The sequence below is a fragment of the Saccostrea cucullata genome, unplaced genomic scaffold, assembly GCF_032062105.1.
Source record: "Saccostrea cucullata isolate Sc308-1 unplaced genomic scaffold, CSIRO_AGI_Scuc_v1 ctg17300, whole genome shotgun sequence".
Classification (NCBI taxonomy): domain Eukaryota; kingdom Metazoa; phylum Mollusca; class Bivalvia; order Ostreida; family Ostreidae; genus Saccostrea; species Saccostrea cuccullata.
Genome location: NW_026937316.1, coordinates 1 through 7,948, shown reverse-complemented (window position 1 = coordinate 7,948; position 7,948 = coordinate 1). Strand labels below are relative to the sequence as shown.

Here is a 7,948-nt window from a genome sequence, read left to right as displayed (position 1 = left end):
GCAAGTTGATTTGCACTAGAACTTAGAAGACAAATTATTGGAAGGTTAGTGAATTTTCTAGTTTTATATTTTTATTTGTTTCAACAATTAGCGTCGTGAAAGCCCTTATCCATTCTGCATAGTGACATACCCACTCAACGGCCATTTTTTGAGCACCGGAGTGTTGCTTGGTTGTATACCATATAAAATACATAATCCCCTCCCCTTAAAAAATTATTTTTTTCAACCCGTTAATTTTTTTATACAATTATCTTTTATGATTTTTTTTTTAACAGTATACACGTGTGCACATGTGTATGTCACATACACATGTAGGTAGCAGTTACCTTTCTTGTTACGCAATATTATCGTCTCTCCAGGTGTTTACAGTATGCAAAAATTAAAAAGGGCTATTTCATAATATTCTCCGAATCATTGTATTTATATGCCACAATTATTTTATTACATTGTACTTGCTTTTCGGCAGTACATATATTAAAATTGGAACGATACAGAGAAGATTAGCATGGCCCCTGCGCAAGGATGACACGCAAATTCGTGAAGCGTTCCATATTTTTCTTTTTCTAATTTTTCCACTGAAATTTAAAAAAAAATACATATTTTTAAATTTTATTTATTTTTACTTTTTTCACTTTTCTTGATTGTATTTCGACTTTAAAATGAATTTGCTATACTTTATTTCAATTCTTTGAAACCAAACGCGGCGTTTGGTCGATAAAAGAGAATGAGATCGAAATTGGAAGGAAATTGGAAGAAATTGGAACGAGGGCGATATCTGATTGGTCGAACATTTTGGGACTCACCGCTAAGATTCTGAAGCAAGCATGCGAATGGAAGACGCGCAAATTTGTACAGCATTCCATATACTCTTCCTGTATTGTTATTTTTCTTTAATTAATGACACTGAGATCAACAAAATTAACTCAAACGGAGGGGGGGGGGGGGGGGGGTACACTGGTGTGTATAATAGCGTTAATTCGTTTTATTATTCATATCTTGGTTATTGTTTGATATCTTCTTCTCTCCCTATATTAATACTCTTTTTTCTTAGAAAAACAAAAATTAAATTAAAACAATTAAAACGAAAAAAAAAAAAATCTGTTACACTTATTCAGGTGATGGTATAAACGCTGGCCATACGAATGAAAAACGTTGACTGTACGTTGCATTTAGAAAAACGGAGTATGTGTAAGAAAGATTTTAGAGAGTGAGTAAAACCTGGGAATACGACACAGAGGTAAAATGTAAAGGGGAGGGTGTAATTTGGGTTGGTGATCCTGCCCATTTAGGCCCGTCCGTGAGACATTGATCATATGTGACTGCACTCTGTCTCTTAAACACTTGATTTCTGCGCAGCTTCATTGTTTTAAATCCTGTCATTAACTATACTAATCATACTTACCTGGTGCAGAGGGCACCCTGATCAAGTAGGGGGTCCCTCCAGGGCGAGGCCTTTCCATTGCACTCCGGATCGGCTGAACCCTGCGATCGCCCCAAATGCGGGCGACTCGGGCACGTAATTTTTAAGTGTGGGGGTCTGCGTTCGCGCTTACCCCTGGTACATCAATTTAGAATAAGAGAAAAACTATGCACTCCTGTAACAGTATTCATTTAATAATTCACAAATTTATATATCATTTTTTATGCATGATTTTAATTTACTGCATGCAGATACATGTCTTTTTTATTAATGCAGTTTGTTTTATTTCTTTCAATTTCATTTGTTTATCAATTTGATTTTTAGTTACATTAATTTCATTTTTTCATTGATATTTTTTGTTACTTTTATTTTTTTAATTGTTCCTGTTGAGGATTGTGTGTGTTTTAAATTCTGACTGACTTTTTGAAAGAAGTGTATTTATTTATTCATTATGTTGTTCAATTTTCTTTAATACGTTTTTTACCATGACACAAGTTAGAAGGAGTTATGTCCCTTTGACCGTAACCTATTGTTTACGTAATGCCCACTGTGACGTTGTGTTCGTAACAACAAAAGCGTAGATATCGTCATCCGGTCGTCAGAGAAGCCTGTGAATCCATTTTTCGTGTGCATTTTCAATATTCATTGTGAGGAATTGATTGGAATTTTTGTGAATTTTCAAAGTGGATATCAATTTTATACAGCGTATATAGCAGTGTTTGCTAGTGGTGCATTGGATTACGTTCAAGTTGGAAAATAATTCTCTGCAAGTTGATTTGCACTAGAACTTAGAAGACAAATTATTGGAAGGTTAGTGAATTTTCTAGTTTTATATTTTTATTTGTTTCAACAATTAGCGTCGTGAAAGCCCTTATCCATTCTGCATAGTGACATACCCACTCAACGGCCATTTTTTGAGCACCGGAGTGTTGCTTGGTTGTATACCATATAAAATACATATTTCGCCAAAACTGCTTGATATGAAATATGACAACATTACAAATATTACTAATTTTTTTAAAGTTATTAATAATATGAAAATGACCCTACTCCACCCATCCCCTCCCCTTAAAAAATTATTTTTTTCAACCCGTTAATTTTTTTATACAATTATCTTTTATGATTTTTTTTAACAGTATACACGTGTGCACATGTGTATGTCACATACACATGTAGGTAGCAGTTACCTTTCTTGTTACGCAATATTATCGTCTCTCCAGGTGTTTACAGTATGCAAAAATTAAAAAGGGCTATTTCATAATATTCTCCGAATCATTGTATTTATATGCCACAATTATTTTATTACATTGTACTTGCTTTTCGGCAGTACATATATTAAAATTGGAACGATACAGAGAAGATTAGCATGGCCCCTGCGCAAGGATGACACGCAAATTCGTGAAGCGTTCCATATTTTTCTTTTTCTAATTTTTCCACTGAAATTTAAAAAAAGATACATATTTTTAAATTTTATTTATTTTTACTTTTTTCACTTTTCTTGATTGTATTTCGACTTTAAAATGAATTTGCTATACTTTATTTCAATTCTTTGAAACCAAACGCGGCGTTTGGTCGATAAAAGAGAATGAGATCGAAATTGGAAGGAAATTGGAAGAAATTGGAACGAGGGCGATATCTGATTGGTCGAACATTTTGGGACTCACCGCTAAGATTCTGAAGCAAGCATGCGAATGGAAGACGCGCAAATTTGTACAGCATTCCATATACTCTTCCTGTATTGTTATTTTTCTTTAATTAATGACACTGAGATCAACAAAATTAACTCAAACGGAGGGGGGGGGGGGGGGGGGGGGGGGGGTACACTGGTGTGTATAATAGCGTTAATTCGTTTTATTATTCATATCTTGGTTATTGTTTGATATCTTCTTCTCTCCCTATATTAATACTCTTTTTTCTTAGAAAAACAAAAATTAAATTAAAACAATTAAAACGAAAAAAAAAAAAAAATCTGTTACACTTATTCAGGTGATGGTATAAACGCTGGCCATACGAATGAAAAACGTTGACTGTACGTTGCATTTAGAAAAACGGAGTATGTGTAAGAAAGATTTTAGAGAGTGAGTAAAACCTGGGAATACGACACAGAGGTAAAATGTAAAGGGGAGGGTGTAATTTGGGTTGGTGATCCTGCCCATTTAGGCCCGTCCGTGAGACATTGATCATATGTGACTGCACTCTGTCTCTTAAACACTTGATTTCTGCGCAGCTTCATTGTTTTAAATCCTGTCATTAACTATACTAATCATACTTACCTGGTGCAGAGGGCACCCTGATCAAGTAGGGGGTCCCTCCAGGGCGAGGCCTTTCCATTGCACTCCGGATCGGCTGAACCCTGCGATCGCCCCAAATGCGGGCGACTCGGGCACGTAATTTTTAAGTGTGGGGGTCTGCGTTCGCGCTTACCCCTGGTACATCAATTTAGAATAAGAGAAAAACTATGCACTCCTGTAACAGTATTCATTTAATAATTCACAAATTTATATATCATTTTTTATGCATGATTTTAATTTACTGCATGCAGATACATGTCTTTTTTATTAATGCAGTTTGTTTTATTTCTTTCAATTTCATTTGTTTATCAATTTGATTTTTAGTTACATTAATTTCATTTTTTCATTGATATTTTTTGTTACTTTTATTTTTTTAATTGTTCCTGTTGAGGATTGTGTGTGTTTTAAATTCTGACTGACTTTTTGAAAGAAGTGTATTTATTTATTCATTATGTTGTTCAATTTTCTTTAATACGTTTTTTACCATGACACAAGTTAGAAGGAGTTATGTCCCTTTGACCGTAACCTATTGTTTACGTAATGCCCACTGTGACGTTGTGTTCGTAACAACAAAAGCGTAGATATCGTCATCCGGTCGTCAGAGAAGCCTGTGAATCCATTTTTCGTGTGCATTTTCAATATTCATTGTGAGGAATTGATTGGAATTTTTGTGAATTTTCAAAGTGGATATCAATTTTATACAGCGTATATAGCAGTGTTTGCTAGTGGTGCATTGGATTACGTTCAAGTTGGAAAATAATTCTCTGCAAGTTGATTTGCACTAGAACTTAGAAGACAAATTATTGGAAGGTTAGTGAATTTTCTAGTTTTATATTTTTATTTGTTTCAACAATTAGCGTCGTGAAAGCCCTTATCCATTCTGCATAGTGACATACCCACTCAACGGCCATTTTTTGAGCACCGGAGTGTTGCTTGGTTGTATACCATATAAAATACATATTTCGCCAAAACTGCTTGATATGAAATATGACAACATTACAAATATTACTAATTTTTTTAAAGTTATTAATAATATGAAAATGACCCTACTCCACCCATCCCCTCCCCTTAAAAAATTATTTTTTTCAACCCGTTAATTTTTTTATACAATTATCTTTTATGATTTTTTTTAACAGTATACACGTGTGCACATGTGTATGTCACATACACATGTAGGTAGCAGTTACCTTTCTTGTTACGCAATATTATCGTCTCTCCAGGTGTTTACAGTATGCAAAAATTAAAAAGGGCTATTTCATAATATTCTCCGAATCATTGTATTTATATGCCACAATTATTTTATTACATTGTACTTGCTTTTCGGCAGTACATATATTAAAATTGGAACGATACAGAGAAGATTAGCATGGCCCCTGCGCAAGGATGACACGCAAATTCGTGAAGCGTTCCATATTTTTCTTTTTCTAATTTTTCCACTGAAATTTAAAAAAAGATACATATTTTTAAATTTTATTTATTTTTACTTTTTTCACTTTTCTTGATTGTATTTCGACTTTAAAATGAATTTGCTATACTTTATTTCAATTCTTTGAAACCAAACGCGGCGTTTGGTCGATAAAAGAGAATGAGATCGAAATTGGAAGGAAATTGGAAGAAATTGGAACGAGGGCGATATCTGATTGGTCGAACATTTTGGGACTCACCGCTAAGATTCTGAAGCAAGCATGCGAATGGAAGACGCGCAAATTTGTACAGCATTCCATATACTCTTCCTGTATTGTTATTTTTCTTTAATTAATGACACTGAGATCAACAAAATTAACTCAAACGGAGGGGGGGGGGGGGGGGGGGGGGGGGGGGGGGTACACTGGTGTGTATAATAGCGTTAATTCGTTTTATTATTCATATCTTGGTTATTGTTTGATATCTTCTTCTCTCCCTATAATAATACTCTTTTTTCTTAGAAAAACAAAAATTAAATTAAAACAATTAAAACGAAAAAAAAAAAAATCTGTTACACTTATTCAGGTGATGGTATAAACGCTGGCCATACGAATGAAAAACGTTGACTGTACGTTGCATTTAGAAAAACGGAGTATGTGTAAGAAAGATTTTAGAGAGTGAGTAAAACCTGGGAATACGACACAGAGGTAAAATGTAAAGGGGAGGGTGTAATTTGGGTTGGTGATCCTGCCCATTTAGGCCCGTCCGTGAGACATTGATCATATGTGACTGCACTCTGTCTCTTAAACACTTGATTTCTGCGCAGCTTCATTGTTTTAAATCCTGTCATTAACTATACTAATCATACTTACCTGGTGCAGAGGGCACCCTGATCAAGTAGGGGGTCCCTCCAGGGCGAGGCCTTTCCATTGCACTCCGGATCGGCTGAACCCTGCGATCGCCCCAAATGCGGGCGACTCGGGCACGTAATTTTTAAGTGTGGGGGTCTGCGTTCGCGCTTACCCCTGGTACATCAATTTAGAATAAGAGAAAAACTATGCACTCCTGTAACAGTATTCATTTAATAATTCACAAATTTATATATCATTTTTTATGCATGATTTTAATTTACTGCATGCAGATACATGTCTTTTTTATTAATGCAGTTTGTTTTATTTCTTTCAATTTCATTTGTTTATCAATTTGATTTTTAGTTACATTAATTTCATTTTTTCATTGATATTTTTTGTTACTTTTATTTTTTTAATTGTTCCTGTTGAGGATTGTGTGTGTTTTAAATTCTGACTGACTTTTTGAAAGAAGTGTATTTATTTATTCATTATGTTGTTCAATTTTCTTTAATACGTTTTTTACCATGACACAAGTTAGAAGGAGTTATGTCCCTTTGACCGTAACCTATTGTTTACGTAATGCCCACTGTGACGTTGTGTTCGTAACAACAAAAGCGTAGATATCGTCATCCGGTCGTCAGAGAAGCCTGTGAATCCATTTTTCGTGTGCATTTTCAATATTCATTGTGAGGAATTGATTGGAATTTTTGTGAATTTTCAAAGTGGATATCAATTTTATACAGCGTATATAGCAGTGTTTGCTAGTGGTGCATTGGATTACGTTCAAGTTGGAAAATAATTCTCTGCAAGTTGATTTGCACTAGAACTTAGAAGACAAATTATTGGAAGGTTAGTGAATTTTCTAGTTTTATATTTTTATTTGTTTCAACAATTAGCGTCGTGAAAGCCCTTATCCATTCTGCATAGTGACATACCCACTCAACGGCCATTTTTTGAGCACCGGAGTGTTGCTTGGTTGTATACCATATAAAATACATATTTCGCCAAAACTGCTTGATATGAAATATGACAACATTACAAATATTACTAATTTTTTTAAAGTTATTAATAATATGAAAATGACCCTACTCCACCCATCCCCTCCCCTTAAAAAATTATTTTTTTCAACCCGTTAATTTTTTTATACAATTATCTTTTATGATTTTTTTTTTAACAGTATACACGTGTGCACATGTGTATGTCACATACACATGTAGGTAGCAGTTACCTTTCTTGTTACGCAATATTATCGTCTCTCCAGGTGTTTACAGTATGCAAAAATTAAAAAGGGCTATTTCATAATATTCTCCGAATCATTGTATTTATATGCCACAATTATTTTATTACATTGTACTTGCTTTTCGGCAGTACATATATTAAAATTGGAACGATACAGAGAAGATTAGCATGGCCCCTGCGCAAGGATGACACGCAAATTCGTGAAGCGTTCCATATTTTTCTTTTTCTAATTTTTCCACTGAAATTTAAAAAAAAAATACATATTTTAAAATTTTATTTATTTTTACTTTTTTCACTTTTCTTGATTGTATTTCGACTTTAAAAGGAATTTGCTATACTTTATTTCAATTCTTTGAAACCAAACGCGGCGTTTGGTCGATAAAAGAGAATGAGATCGAAATTGGAAGGAAATTGGAAGAAATTGGAACGAGGGCGATATCTGATTGGTCGAACATTTTGGGACTCGCCGCTAAGATTCTGAAGCAAGCATGCGAATGGAAGACGCGCAAATTTGTACAGCATTCCATATACTCTTCCTGTATTGTTATTTTTCTTTAATTAATGACACTGAGATCAACAAAATTAACTCAAACGGAGGGGGGGGGGGGGGGGGGGGGGGGGGTACACTGGTGTGTATAATAGCGTTAATTCGTTTTATTATTCATATCTTGGTTATTGTTTGATATCTTCTTCTCTCCCTATATTAATACTCTTTTTTCTTAGAAAAACAAAAATTAAATTAA

The 7,948-nt window shown here is 34.3% G+C and overlaps 7 non-coding genes across 7 annotated transcripts; all 7 read left to right on the top strand.

Annotated features, from left to right (window-relative positions):
- The first annotated feature begins 448 nt into the window (after positions 1-448).
- On the top strand, positions 449-557 carry LOC134247910 (U6 spliceosomal RNA). The gene has a single exon (XR_009987948.1). It is a non-coding gene; the product is annotated as a U6 spliceosomal RNA (small nuclear RNA).
- An 837-nt stretch (positions 558-1,394) lies between these two features.
- On the top strand, positions 1,395-1,558 carry LOC134247912 (U1 spliceosomal RNA). Its single transcript, XR_009987950.1, has one exon. It is a non-coding gene; the product is annotated as a U1 spliceosomal RNA (small nuclear RNA).
- Positions 1,559-2,729: 1,171 nt separating this feature from the next.
- Positions 2,730-2,838, top strand: LOC134247909 (U6 spliceosomal RNA). The gene has a single exon (XR_009987947.1). It is a non-coding gene; the product is annotated as a U6 spliceosomal RNA (small nuclear RNA).
- Positions 2,839-3,685: 847 nt separating this feature from the next.
- Positions 3,686-3,849, top strand: LOC134247911 (U1 spliceosomal RNA). The gene has a single exon (XR_009987949.1). It is a non-coding gene; the product is annotated as a U1 spliceosomal RNA (small nuclear RNA).
- A 1,171-nt stretch (positions 3,850-5,020) lies between these two features.
- LOC134247914 (U6 spliceosomal RNA) lies at positions 5,021-5,129 on the top strand. The gene has a single exon (XR_009987952.1). It is a non-coding gene; the product is annotated as a U6 spliceosomal RNA (small nuclear RNA).
- Positions 5,130-5,979: 850 nt separating this feature from the next.
- Positions 5,980-6,143, top strand: LOC134247908 (U1 spliceosomal RNA). The gene has a single exon (XR_009987946.1). It is a non-coding gene; the product is annotated as a U1 spliceosomal RNA (small nuclear RNA).
- Positions 6,144-7,316: 1,173 nt separating this feature from the next.
- LOC134247913 (U6 spliceosomal RNA) lies at positions 7,317-7,425 on the top strand. The gene has a single exon (XR_009987951.1). It is a non-coding gene; the product is annotated as a U6 spliceosomal RNA (small nuclear RNA).
- Positions 7,426-7,948: the final 523 nt, after the last annotated feature.